A 14,980-nucleotide genomic window follows, 5' to 3' on the forward strand; every position below is an offset into this window, starting at 1 on the left:
TGCTGCTGTTCCCCTTCTTGCAGGAACGCCTGCAGGAGCCAAGATGCAGTGGTGGCCCCAGTTGCACCCAGAAGACATGTGCCACATGGTGCACATGCTTGGTCCAGGCATTCTGCTTTCCCCCTTGGCTACACACATTCTGTGCTGTCTAGAGGTACACTGGCAGCTGCTGGAGGAGGCCAGCAAGAAATGGTGTAGGGCTGCACTTGGGCGTTAGCTCACACCCAGGATGTGTCACCCACAGCCATCAGGGCCAGGTGATGGGAAGTCCAGGATTTCCCTCATCCTGACCCTTACCTGGCCACACAGACAGTTGTGGAGTGAGCAAAAAATGCTGTAAAAGGCAGAACCTGGGCTAGTGGATGAGGAGTTAATGGGGATAGCTGGAGCAAGGGGAGTCCCCTGGGCAGCATGGGCTGAGCCTTGGCCTTGCAGCAGACAGGCATGACGTTTTACCCAAGTGGATGCATCCGTTTCTAACTTGACATTTGTATCTTCTCCCCAAACACCTCTGTGGAGATGAGCCAAAAAGGGGGACAGTGCCCAAGTCCTGCCTTCTCCCCACATCCCAGCTGGGGTGCTCCATCTCTTGCATGGTTATTTTCATGGCTTTTGTATTTTCATGTCATGTTTGACATGATCCTTTTTCAGCTTGCTGGGGCTGCTTGGACAGATCATAGAACCATAGATTGGTCTGGTTTGGAAGGGACCTTAAAAGACTATCTAGTTCCACTCCCCTGCTGCAGGCAGGGACACCTTCTATTACACCAGCTTGCTCCAAGCCCTGTCCAACCTGATCTTGAACACTTCCAGGGGTGTGGCATCCACAGCTTCTGTGGGAAACCATGCCTTCTCTGTGCCAGTGTCTTAATGCTGCTCAAGGGCTCCCATGAGATTAAAAACATGAACACACTAGTGACCTCCAAGAGGTGAAGGAGGTGTTTGGGATCCCTGGTGTGGGGTGAGTATGTGGAAAGGTCAACTCCAGATATTTAAACACCAGCAGCCACAAGCTGTGTCAGTGGCCCTGGCTCAGAGCCATGATCAGCATGAGGTGGGAGGGTGCAATGAAACACCCTTGGCCTGGTGGCCCTGCTGTAAGGAGGTGCACTGAACTGGTTGAAATGCTATGGTTTTGTATTTCACCCCTTTTGAGGACATTAAGTCAGTGTGGCTTTCTATGCTGACTCTGCAAAAGGTGTTTTCTGCTTTGAAAGTGGCTCAACGAAGCTTTTTGAAAAGCGCTAACAAAACAATTGGAAAAGAGGGCTTCTGTCTCAAACAGCTGCTCCTTGCCAACAGCTTTGAGCTCTCTGAATTGTGTTTTCCCTTGGAAGGACTAAGCCCTCGTGGCAGGGCTGACCAGAGAGCCAGGTTCTGGAGGGAGCAGTGCCATGAGCATCTGGCACCACTGCAGCCACAGCAGCACATTGCCATGTCAGAAAATGGGATTCTCTGACACTCCATCCCCATAGTACATCTGGAAGAAAAATTGCAGCATAATCATTGCTTAAATACTACCCTTCTTTTTTCTCCCTACTTTGTAAGACATCTTCCTGGGAAATCTATTATTCCCTGAAATTTAGATATATCCCCCCATCCACATTTTTGGGCCCTCCAGAGTATACACACACTTCAGCCTGGATAGTTGCTCATGCGCCCTGGGCTGCTGGCTGTATTTTGGGTTGGGATTTGTTTGGTTTAGACATACTGTTGTTTCATTTGTTTTGAAGATGCAAACCACACAATGAATTCCATGGATTCTGCAAGCAGTTATGAATAGATGGGGATGAACAATTCAGGAAAAAGCCAAACAGTTTGTTTGGTCGCTTAACTTTCTTTCTCTGAGCATGTAGGCTGCTGTGCTCTTAAACAGCTGCCTGGAGTGTCTTGAGGAGTCACTCCCACCTTGGCTTTTGTCACTTGTATGTTGCCACCTCCACGGCTGAGGGACAGGAAGAGGGAGAAAGGATGGTCCTTATACCTCTAAGCATCAACTCATCCGGCTTAGTCTGCTTTTGGGATTTAAACTGCCTTTATTAAGGAGTATTTAATTGATTTTAATTAACCTGCTGTCGTCTTAGTGCCGACTAGGAGGGCTTGCATAAGCTATTTATACAGCTGTGAGCATGGCCCATGCTGCAAAATGGCTGGAGGGCTTAGAGCATCCCTATGGTGCTACCATGCCAATAGAGTAAGGATGGCAAACACCTTGGCTTTTCCCTCTTTATCCAAAATATGCTTAGAAACAGCCAAAGTATTGAAAAGGAAAGGTGCTCTGGCACAGTGATGGACACAAATGCTCTGTAAAAGGGTGGCCTGTTTATTTACACCCGTCTACTTGTTTGTATAATTCCCTCTTGCCATGCTCAGGCCTGCCTCCTGTACACCCCAGGATCCCCTTTTTGTCTTTTATAGGTCTTCTTATTTTAAACTTCGTATTTTTGGCTTTTTTATTTTAAACTGGCCGTGAGGTGGGAATAATTTCCTCCAAAGACATGGAATTGCTGTGGGACTTTTCCTCTGGAGGCTCAGCTCTGCCCAAAGGTGCAAACAGGTTAACATTTATATTCAGGCGTGCATGAGTCCCGTTGACAAAAGCATTAACTTTAATGGTGCTTGTATATGATAGCGCAAATGTTATATCCTAGCCTTGGATAAACCTTGATTGTTTGATACAGCCATTCTCCACATGAAACCAGGGATAAACTAACCTATTCCTCAGGCAAAGGTATGGGGCAGAGAAAGCCAATGAGGATTAAATGCATGGGAAAGAGATTTTGAAGCAGGCACTCACTGTTATGTGCTCCAGCCAAAGCACAGATCGAGGCAGGAGAAAAGCGTTGTGGCTGTGCTGATTTTTATCAGGTAATGGTCTCCATGTGACCTTTAGTGTCCATGTCCAAATAACAAATCCAGTGGCACATGGCACCCCACATGCAGATTGGGGCCTGACAGATTGCCTGTGGGGCGGCATGTCGAGGCCTGCAGCAGGGAGCTTCTGCATATTTGATGGGTTTGTGTACAGATGTTTGGTAGAAGTGTTTACACCATTGCGTGCCTGTGCTTACAATGTATATGGTACATATGGGCATAAATCAGCGCCTTGACAAAGCAAGGCAAAAACATCCCAGCTGGCTGAGGAAACCCGAAGAGCACATTGCACTGCTACTGTACGGCGACGGCTTTGATTCAGCACGAGCGTGCTACCGGGGTGGAGGATTTTTCCCAGGCCCGGGCTGTGTGCACATGGCCGGGCTGGTTTGCGTCAGCCGCTGACGCACATCCGGGCCCCGCGACGTGGGTCTCGCGTGTGCTGCCCATCCTGGCAGCTCTGCGGCGGCCGGAGGAATGAGGGCGAGTCGTATCGGCCGCCAGGCTCCACGGCGGGGCACGGCGCCCGGTGGCGGCCAAGCCCCTTGCGCAAAGTGTGGGCGCCCGCCAGCCGCCGAGGAGCACCGAAAATACCCAGAGTGGGCCAACGGAGATGTTACAGGCGCCAAGTGGCTCACTCGGAAGCCATTTGCAAGGGGACTTTGCTCCGGTGCCAATGTTGGATGCTGCCGTGTGCTTGAGGACAATGGGGTGGTAAAAAGAGGGTTGCTGGCCTGGCCGGTGGCAGGATGGCTCTGTTTGGCATCCCTGTGGTGGGGCAGAGAGGAGTTTTGCAGTGGGGTGCTGAGGCCCATGAGGAGCCCTCCTCTCCAAGGTTTCTGCTTTCAGTGTGGTGATACTCTATTCCCTCTTGGCTCTTCCGGGCATCCGCCCACACCTTTGCCCTGTGGGGACCAAGGACCAGGCTGATCCGCCAGTGCCCAAGGGTGTCCCAGGACGAAGATCAACAGGAAGAGGGGAGGGGCAGCTTTCCTTCCCCCGGATCGCCTTTCAGCCCTTGTGCCAGGCTGGGGCTACAGGTACACTGATGGTTCAGGGGCAGAGGCAGCCTTTAAAAGGGAGAGGTTGCATCATGCGGGGCTGGGCTGGGCCTCGAGAGGCAGAAACCTCATCTGTTAAACACATACCGCCCCCCCTCTGCCGGGGAACATTCAATCCTCTCTTTGATGGACGTCCAAGAAAATACTTCTTCCACATCCTAAACTTGTTAGCACCAGTTAATCATCTTAACCTTCTTCCCCTCCGAACACACACTCCAATGAGTTTCCCATCGCTGGCAGCTGTTAAAGACGCAGCGATGCTTTTTGTGCCAGCCTTCGCAGGCGAGCACACGGCCTTTAATTATTAAACCTGCAGCCTGTCCCCCAGGTGGGAGAGCCGAAACCCACATCTTGTGCTGAAGCCCCTTCAAAGTGACTGCGATGAGTCACTTGGAGGGTTTGATGCGCTTGAAGCAGATCTCCCCTTCCAGGAGCTGTACCAGGTGTCTGTCCCTCTCTGTACTGTCTCTTTGACATTCATAAGCATTGTGAAACAGAAGTCCTGGAAAACATTTGTTTGCATTAGAGTAATGCTCAAACATCCCAGATTAATGTTGCAGATTGCTAGCAGTGTGACAATCAGAGGGGTTGGAGAGATGTGCCTACATGTGGGGTCGGTGCCATGCACCTGGTAAGAGGAGGGGGCTGTGACATGGCACCTGCTAACTGGGCATCTGCCCTCCATTGCATCTGGCTATTTCTGTCTTTTCCAATCTGGAAACCCCCTCGTTGCCCATCATGTATCTTTGGTTTTCCCCTCAAAATAAGGTTGTGTTTCAGATAGATGCTAGGTGACTCCCTGATGCATCTGTCCCCTCTTCAGTATCCAAAGCTCTGGTGGGGCAGTGATGAGCTGTTTGATGCTGTCTGCCTCTTGCACATAAGGAATTGGGTGGCAGCCTGCTTGCATGGTCTCCCCAGACCAATTCACCTCCTCACTCCCCAAACCAGGGCTGGGATGATTACTGCTCTACTTGCCCATCCTGTTCTAGCCTGGATGCTGAGATTCAGTATCTGTTTCTTCCTCATGCGATGTCTTGGGCGAGCAGCATCGCAGATGGGCTGTGCAAGCAGGCAGTAATTAAATCAGCGTATTCCCTGGTGGGGGCAGCTGATTAACACCACATGGGGGGCTGAGACACACGGGCAGTATCAATCTATCGCTTGCCTCACTCCTCTCCCTTAGGATGTCTGGTTTTTTTCTTTTTGCTTTTCTTTTTTTCCTTTCTTTCAAAGAGAAGATGAAGATTATATCAGCTGAACTGGAATCTGAACTGACAGAGCTTTGTGCGAGGGACTTGTTTATTATGATTTGGTGTTGCTCCGGGCAGAGTGTGCGCCTCGCTGGGGACCACCCAGCTATCCCATCCACGCCAGGCTCCCCCTGTGGCGTGGCTCAACCAGCAGCAGGTAGAGGACCATGGGGCTGCTTTGCCTTTGAGAAGGGGTGTTCCAGGGGCTGAACCTGGCACTGGAATGTGGCACTGGGTGGATGCAGCCAGATCCTGGTGGCTGCTCTTTTCTTGTCCTTCTCCTCTGTCATCTGCCGCTGCTGTCCAAGGGAGGAGATGTTGCTGGAGGCAACAGCAGCTGCTGGGAGTTGTGCGTTGGCCTTGTCCCTAACGGAGCTGAAGAACACAATGGGCTGGGATTTTTTAATCCTTTTTCTTATTTAGTTTTTAAATATTAGCTCCTTATTAGAGTGATTTTGGCAGCAAAGATGGAGTAGTTATGTCTCCCAAAACAGCAGTCCTTGCCTACAGATTAACTTCCCCTTAGACCCTACTATATACAAATGCCATTCAGATGAAAGGGGTTGAAACCCCAAAAGCACCCACAGAGCTTATGGGTCCGTGGCAGTGCCCTGGCCACAGTGAGGGAGCCACGTGTCAGCTCCCTGCTCAACAGAGACTGGTGTACCTGGCTCTGACCTGTCTGAAACCCAGGGAGAAGCTGTGGTATTGTGAAGCTGTTTGCCATCCCCTGTGCAATGTGATTTAATGTGGGCTTAAAAACAGAAGGAGGGGAGAGGGGGCAAGAAATGTGTTTTTTTTCTGAAAGGTGTAGTCTCTTGTTTCGTAGTTTACCCCCAATTCTTGTGTGTGGTGATCTCTTGCTTATGGATGATCTGAGAGCTTATAGAAAATGTTTATTTTTCTGGGGAAGCCAGTGGAGATGGGGGTTATCAGATGTGGTTGTGAATATTTCTGTCTCTGAATTCCAAAGCCATCCTCCATAAATCCCTATGCTCTGCTCTTGCACTAAACGGTATCTTAATGGGCAGGGTCCTGCAGTTTCTTGGGACAGTGATGGCAAGTGGCTCTCAGGCCCTTTAGGAAGGGAAGCTACAAATGTGTGACGCTTGGCTCAAGGGCTGGTGTGGGGCATGCACTATCCTTAGCCCCACATGGTTTGGCATGCATTCAGCCATTCCCCCCTCCTCCACATGGGTTTTCCCATGTGCCTTTCCTACACAGCAAACTGTTGCAGACCTTGGTTCTCATCCCTCCTCTTTGCTCTATTCTTTTCTAGAACAGTGCGGGATTCCTGTTTTGATAGAACTTGTCTCTTTAGCAGTGGCTGAGGAGCCTCAATAGTTTTTGCCAGGTGTACCATATGCCCCACATACTTCAGAGAAACTTCTCTCTAAATATAATGCCCGTTTCCCCTCGCGCCCTCAGGGCCTTTCCTTTTGTCTGGGAGGAAGAGCTTCACAGTAACTGATGTCTAAACTTGCTTGGTTTTCTTCCAAGATATTTTTTCTCTGCTCTGTGTAGAGGGTAAAGTATTTATTTTCCATGTTCATTGTACTCTGTTTTTTTGAAGTTATAATGAGATCTCTCACTACCTTAAAAAATAACCACCTGTATGCATAAATAAGAAAAAATCTCACCCTGTTGAACAAGGTGGAGGTCCTGACAGAGCTCAGCAAACATACTGAGTCAAATTTGCTGTGTTGAGAAGATGAGAGAATACAGACCATGCTCCGTGGGAGGCAACAGTTGGTTGGGGTTACTTCTTTGCCCTTCCAGTTCGATGGCTCTCTCCATAGTGTGTGCTGTGCATCTGGTGTTGGCACTGGAGGCAGCAGGGAAGGGATTAGCATGCTCAGTTCATTCTAGGTAAGGGAAGCTGGGAGTTCTTTATCCTTGTAAACCAGCGCAGGGTGTCTCCATATGTGTGTGCTGCCCCAGCCTTGCTCCTATCGGGCACAGGGGTGGCCAAGCTAAGGCGACCTCTCCAGCTCGAGATGCACTAAAAAACATCAGCTAGTTTTGGCTGAATGAATACTCTCCTTTTCCTGTGCCATAAAACACGCTGAGCAAACCCACTTAGCCTCGTAAACTCCATCGCATTTTTCCTTTTGAAAGGACTAGCATCAGCCCCACTCTCCTCCACATACTCTGTTTGGAAACAAGGCGATGCATCAGGAAGAGCCTGAAGGAAGAATTTATTGTGTCTCTAATTAGTCTGTTTGTTCCATCCTTGAAGGAGAGGATAACGAGCGACAGGGATGCATTGCCGGCCTCTGGAGGAAGAGCACTGTGGCTAGGCTCATGTCCAGCTGCTGATAGGGTAATTAGTGGTAACTGGGAGCTATCAATCATCTGGGGTGGAAAAATGTCTGGGCTAAAGGAAAGACCCTCCCAAACATTTTCATAACTCAAAAGGGTGTGAGACAGGGTCTGGAAGACAGTACTGGCAGTCCATGAGGTATTTGAGGAAGGAGTCTATTAAAAGATAAATTGAATACAATGGTCTTTTGTTCGTCCCTGGGTAGGTGACAGAATTTGCTGTTATAAAAGTTGCAAAGTATTTTGGAAGGAGGAAGGAAGAAGAAAAGAGTTAGCAGATGGAAAAGAGAGAAGAATAACAAGAATTAGGGGGGAGAAAAAAGTAACAGTGGACTAGTTATTAAAATCAGCTGGTAATTGTAAAAATTGTATAGGATTAAAATGAATTATGCAATTTGCCAAGTGAATAAAGTATGCTGTTTGCATTTTAAGTGCGTAATCAGAGAATTTATTGAAATAATTATTAGCTTTGGTAAGGTCCAACTTTCTACTTTTCCCAGACAACCACATTATGAGAGAGATTGTAGTTTTCAGCAGGAAGTAAAAATGCCATGGATTTTGGTTTTTTCTTTATCCAGCCATGATTTACTTTGGCCAGTTTTTCCCTGTGGTTCCTTCCTAATTCTGCAGCTCTCTAAGGAGTAGGACTGGCCTGCAGGGCCTGGCCGAGTGCTGAAGAAGCGGCCAGCTCCTTGATGCAGGAATGACAGAGTCCTCTTGAACAACCAGCTGCAAGTTTTAAACCAGTTTGGATCTCTCTAGAGCTTTCAGATGCCACATTCTTATTCCTGCCATAGAAAAGGATGTGTTAAGGGATGTAGGGTGGGGGTTCCAGAGAGATTATCAAACATCTGCCAAAGGGTAGGGCTTGTTGCAGTCGTAGCTTATTGTACAGGCATGTGTGTCATCAGACTAAGACTTGTGAGGTGCTTCTGGAAATGTCCAGGTGTTTGAGGTGGATTTCAAAAACACAGAAGGAGGTGGAGAATTGGTGGAGTAGTGCCCCTGGAGAGCAGGAACTGGGTAAGAAGTTGAGGAAACTCAGCAGCCTGACAGGGAAAGGCATGAGTTGAATTTGTCCCAGAGCAAAGGAGCTACAGGAAGAGATCAACTAAAAATCATGAAGTCCTCAGCAAGCTGAAATTCAAGCCAGGAGGAAAATAAAGCTGGAAGGATTTAAAATGAATGGGTATGCAAGATGAAAACCTGAGAGCCTAGGGTGAGGGGGGATTCTCAAAAACACCAAGAAAAGGCTGAAGTTGCTCATTATGAGTGAGGAGGAGACCTTCGTCCTCACTGGAGCATGAGTGCCAGTCAGACGAGACAGCAAGGACATCAGCTTCTTAATGAAATCTCTGAGCCTTTGAGGGCTCATGGAGAACAAGTGACATGTCACAACACAAGGGCAAGGCAGAGGTGGTGACAGGGAGAAACTCATTTTCCCTCTTTGAGTAAGACCCTGCGGATAAGATAAATAGACACCACATCTTCTGCCTTCACCAAGTTGTCTGCCATTGACTCAAGCAGTGAGCTGGAGAGGAGGTTGCTGTTTGAGAATTACACTTTGAGAGGCAAAAAGGCCACTGAGGAGGAGCAGTGAGAACAACCAGAGGTCCAGAAAACATGGCCTCCTTGAAGAGACTGGAAGAATTAGGTTTTGTTTAGTCTAAAGACAAGAGAAGACTGAGGAACAGGGCAGCAGACATCAAATACATGAGGTAACCACAAAAAGGAGAGAAATTTAAAAAAAATCTCATCTTTGAGTTTGCTGTGCATCAGAGGTCATTGACTGACTTAAACAACAACACTGGAAATTTTGAGTAGTCTCTAAGAAAGATAATAAATATGGCCCTATGAATCAGGGTTTGGGTATTGCCTAGACTGGATCACTAGGGAAGCATGTGGTATCGCTATCCCCAGAGGACAGCAACAGGTTAGAGAAATATTTGCCCAAATGGGCTAGGTACAGAATTTTTATTCCTTTGGTTGCTTTGAAGATGTTCCCTCCTCAGTTTCATGTCACTCTCATTTCGCAGGAATCCTTTAATCTCTGTTTGGTTTGCTCAGGGGAGGCAGAAGGGGAAGAGAAAGGGGGATAGTCAAGAGCAGTGGTTTTGGGCTGGTGGTTTGCTGGAGCCTGGGGGCACGCTGGCTCTTTGGCAGAAGGTGGTGGAGTGGAATGAGCTGGCCACCATAAGGTTTCAATTTACCATCCAGGGGTCCGCATCGCTACTGGAAAACCTTGGGGGGGCCTTCAAGCATGAAAACCCACTGGGTGAGCTGACCCTGGGAGTCCTTCCCAGCCCAGATTTCTCTGCTTTCTGTGGTGCTAAGTGCTTCAGCATGGCAGGGACAAATGCGATTGTTTGCTGCTTGGGAAGAACTTGTTGACCCATGGATGCCTGCCCAAAATGAGCATTGTGCTGCCCAGTGTTGGCCATCGCACTGTCTCTCCCCTGGCAGTGCCAGAGGTGCTCTGTTTGTCCTGGGTGCAGCCAGCACTTTGTGGGCCATCTGCTCTTGGCTCTTTCCTGCCATTTGTTTTCACAAGGGGCTCTCCCAAATGTTTGTCAGAATATTTCTGCCTGTCTATTTTTGAGCACTTTTCTTTGAGCACGTTTGTGTGCCTAATGGCCTGGCTGCGGTTATGCCAAAGGCCGCACTTACCCTTATCAGATTCTTCTGGCTCTGGAGGCTAACTGTCTCCCTTTTTCCTTATAGATTTTTTTTTTAAACAAGCAGAGATGTTTGGAGATGCACTTGGGATGTGTGATTAAACTCCACTATCAGGACCTCTCTTTTATTTTTGATACTACTGCCTAATCATGTTAATTTTTCTATGAGGCTTTATCTTCGTGTCTTCTTTGGTCATAGCATCCTTTGGACTTTTTCTGGTGCTGTACTTGTGGTCTTCTGCTTGGCTTGGGCTGGTGTTGGTGGTGCGCTGGGATGCTCAGAGTGCCTGAGCAGTGACTTTTATCCTCAACAGCTGCTGATATTAACTGCAGAGTCTCAGTGATGTCATGGGTTTGATTTCAGGGGCGAGCTTGAATGACTGGCATAACCTGGTGCCTCAGCTTAGCGTTGGTCAGATTTTTTGGCAGTGAAGTCCTGATGGTCTGTTCACTGTCCAACATTTCTGCCATCCTTTGAAGAACCTCTTGCAAGGGTGTAGCTGAGAAGGGAATGTTTTGGGGATGGAGGGGCCTGGCCTTTTGCAAGGGCCTTGTGCTCTTTAGAGTGAGTTATACACTCAGATTGTCTGCCACTGCTGAGAATACCTGAAGAAAAATTTCTGGAGCTTGTGCTTTGGGTAGTCAGCGTTGTTTAAAATTTGTCTTATTTTCAAGATTTTTTTGTCTTTAATTCCACTTACAGCTAATAATACTGAATTATGGCAAGGCACATAGCATTTTTGCCTTTTGATTTGAAGTTCTCACAGTTAATGTTCCCCCTGCCTCCCCTTGTATAATTTGTCCCCTGATGGAGGTAGGGAGGATGGCTCTAGAAGAGGATGAGTACTCTGGATCTGTTGTGTGGAAACTGCAGCATGGCCACTGTTTAAACTAGGCCAAACCCATAATTTGTGCTCCATGCACCCAGCTGGGGTCTGCCTGCTCCAAAATGGGGTCAATCTGCACGGAATGCCCATGGAGCCATGAATTAGGGGTGCTGTGCCACCCTGGGTAAGGTCATGCTAAGGCCACTGACATTTTAATCAGCATTTCATAACTAATTACCTGGCCACAGCTGTCTTGTTGTCAATTAACATAGCCCTGAATGTCAGGAAGTAACTGTATCTCTCTAACTCCCTAAGGCTGGCTTCTGAGTCTGTGAAATGGCTGGATTTCCTCACAGGGGTGGATTACATGTTTACATCTTCCTTGCTGCCAGAATGTGTAGTGAGGATGACCCAAGTAAGCAACAATAATGTCTTCGTATTCCCTCTCTGTCCTCCTCATATTGTGTCTACTATAAAAGAGGAAAAAAAAAAAGCCTTCTATGTGAGCTTTGGGAGCAGGCTGGAAGATACCCACATTGCAGACACTGTATTGCCTGAATCCAAGAAATTAGAGAAAAAAGAATAAGCAACAGTGTTTGGGAGCCTTTTGAGAATGGACACTTTTCCAGACTTGAGGAAATGCCTGTGAGTGGATGGGATCATTTCAATGATTGTCTCAGTCCAGAGAGCATTGCTGTCTCAAGCTGGAGAATATCTCTGTCATCAGCAGAAGGCCTCTCACCAAACCTGCTCCTCTATCTCCAGCTTTTAACATCTCATATTCTGGAATATGGGACTTTCCAGATTAGGATAAATTTGACCCACTTGCAAAACTAAGCATGTCCTTTTCTGAGACCAAAGAGGCTACAGTGTGGAGGGTAGATTTTTATCTCTCTGAGTGGGTAAAAGAAAAGTAGTCATTGCAGTTTTGGTCAGCCACTGCTTTCAGTCAGTTGCTGGTTGAACAAGTTGAAGAAGGTCAAGTGGGCAGAGGGCTCTGTGGCATGGCCTTGCTGCTCATCGCAGGTGTGCCCCTTCTGTATATACAATAAGGTGGACCTATCTATGGCTGCTCCTTTGCTCACTTGGGCTAAGGAAAGGCAGAACTTCTTTAAGGAAGTTTTCTGTCTGCATAAAAACCAGAGCAGCTGAGAAGGGACAGTGCAGATGGTGCTGATTTCCAGAGGCCATATGTTTGGAGGAACCTTGGGTACCCCTACAAGAATTCTTTGTTTTCTCAATGCTCAGTTTCAAAGGTACTCTGGAGGTCTCCTCTTTGCAGGAGACCACTGCTTCCTCCCACTTGTCCACTCCTGACACGTTTTCTCCGTCCCCTCCTCCATCCCCTGCTGCTCCACAAGCCTCGCAGCTGGATAAACAGCTCTCGCAGTCACTTACAGCCCTCCAGTGCCTTCCAGCGAGGCGCCGGCACGGAGAGATGCTTCCTGAGCAGCCCGCCGTGGGTGGATGGTCGTGCTGCAGCCCGCATGCCAGCAGCGGCATCGCTCCGGTCCCAGCCAGATCAGGTTCAAAACACACAGGAGCTGGAGGTGCTAATTACAAGTGTGGGTTCTCTGTCCGTGCAAAGATGAGGAATTTAGCGATCTGGAAGCTCTGGGTCTGTCTGCTGGCTGGGCTTAGCTATGGAATGGGCTTGGAAACATTCACAGTAGCTTTGATTGCTGCTGTGTGGACTCGTCCTTTCTCTGTTGACTGTTTATATGGAAGAGGGGATCTAGCTCATCTCCTATGCAGCACCACCTCTGTCTCACCTCAAAAGAGTCTGCTGCAAGGAGAGGAGGAACCCCCAATAGGTGGGATTTGTACTTGTGGCTGTCAGGATTGTTGGCTCCTGGTTGTTTGTGGAGCTCACCACCAAGACCTGGCCCATGTGAGGGCAAGCAGGCCTGTTTCCACATGGTTGCCCCAAACTGGCTGGGACTGCTAGAGGCAGGTGACATAGGGACAAAATGCAGTGGTGGTGTAGTGACTCTGTTGCGGATCAGATAGCTTTTGTAAAGGGTCCCGTGCAGTCTGGTCAACTTGTGGGTTTGTTTCCTTGGCTTACAGTGTTGTCAGCAGCCCTATCCAGGCCAGAGCAGCTCTGCCAGAGCTTTGGCCAGGGCAAAGCCCACTGCACTGCTGATGGTTGGAGTAGTTTGAGAGTAGAGGTGCAAGTATCTCTGTCCTCCTTTACCCTTTCCTCACACACTTTCCTCTAATGTGCATTTATTTACTACCTGTATTAAGGACAGAGCCACTTTCAAACCTCTTCTCTACCTTGTCATTTATCACCGTGACAGAATATCACCAAAGCATTTTGCTGAAGCTTTATTTCGCTTTGTAAAATCTCCTGTGCTTTGCAACTGCTTATCCAGCAGCACCTCCTCCCTCCCTGCTGTCTTTAGGACATCTTCCCTTCTCCTCCTCCTCCTTCTCCTCCAGCCCTTGCAAGATAATGTTGCTTTTGGAAATGACTCTGTCTGAGGGCTTCGCTTTCTCCTGGGTCACATGGACGATTCTGGCATGTGAATCTCAGTCCCTGGATGGTCTCTATTGATTGACTTACTGCAGCCAAGACTGTGTCCCTGCAGCTCACTGATGTGTGTTTACACAAGACAGTGCAGTCCCCCTTCACATAACCATTAATTTTATTAGGGGGCACATAACAGAGATGGATCTCCACTATTCCTCCTGCCTTTGATCTGTGTGGGGTGCATGGCCCAGAGCTGCCGGCATTGCTGATTTACTCCGCTCTGTGGACGGAGCTTCTCGAGCAAACAAGAGCTTATGTTTGCTCTCAGTGATATGGCAATGCCATTACAGGCTGTGCTGCTGGCTGGTCGTGTTTGGGCTGGAAGGGCAGAGATGGCTCAGGGTTTGCATGTCCTTAAGTTTTTCTTTTAATATGAGCTCAACAGTTTGGTTCATGCAATCCATGAGTGCCCCAAGTCCATACAGACAGGTAGGCGGGTTATTAAGGGTCTTTAGTGCCGCTAATGGAAATAAAGTCCGTGTATTGGCAAGCTATAAGCACTGACCTTGTGACAGGGCACTGAGTCTGAAACAAAATCTCTCCAAAACAGTTCTCTCACAGAACTTTATTGTCATCCAAGCCAGACCCCAAAAACTCTCTTTTCCCCCCTTTCTTTGTTTTCTCCCCATCTGGCATACATTAGGATTCCTGCATCTGAGTCTGACGTTGCCCTCCTAAATGAACTCTCTCATCAGAAGCCCTTTTGTTGTTTAGACTTGGTGTACCAAGTAGGACAGTGACCTCAGCATCAGCACCGGTGGTGGGTGATTGCCAGGCCAAGCAAATCTGGATCGCCCCTGAGCTCCTCTCCTAAATTTGATTGGAGTTGTTTTGAGTTGTTAAGACTTCCAGCTGTGAGTGTTTACTTTAACTCTGTCAGCCATCACGAAGGTGGTTACTATTTTTTGTATTTTAACCAAAAGTTACCCTCTAGAGCTAACCGCTTCTGATCACCCACAATTAATGCTGTGTCTAATAGTGGCATTTGACAGGGCAATTTTAGGTCACCAAACCTGGTATGAGAGAGTCATGCTAAGTGAGAGATTTCCAATGTGGAAAACGTTTGTTCATCCAAAGTCTCCAGTTTCTGTTGTGGACTTTCAGCCAGGGGCATTTTCAGGATGACGACATATTCCACAGGTGCTCACCGTGACATCCGCCTCCTGTGCAAAGAGGAGGTTGCTGCCTGTTATCTGTCAGCTCGCCTGTTATACTGCTTAGCCTTACTTCTTGGCACTCTGTGTGAAGAAAAAAAAAAAAAAGAAAACAGAGTGTCTATAAAGTATGGAAAATGTAGAAACCCCTGACAGTTGTATGGTGTGTCTTGCTTCTCCCACAGAGAGGAAACCACAAAATAGTGAGTCCAGGGGTTTCTTTCCACACACACAATATCTGTCAGGATTTTGAGGAATTTTCTGGGAACTGATGAAAG

The sequence above is a fragment of the Lichenostomus cassidix genome, chromosome 6 (assembly GCF_008360975.1).
Source record: "Lichenostomus cassidix isolate B80296 chromosome 6, HeHo_3.0, whole genome shotgun sequence".
In the NCBI taxonomy this organism is placed as follows: Eukaryota; Metazoa; Chordata; class Aves; order Passeriformes; family Meliphagidae; genus Lichenostomus; species Lichenostomus cassidix.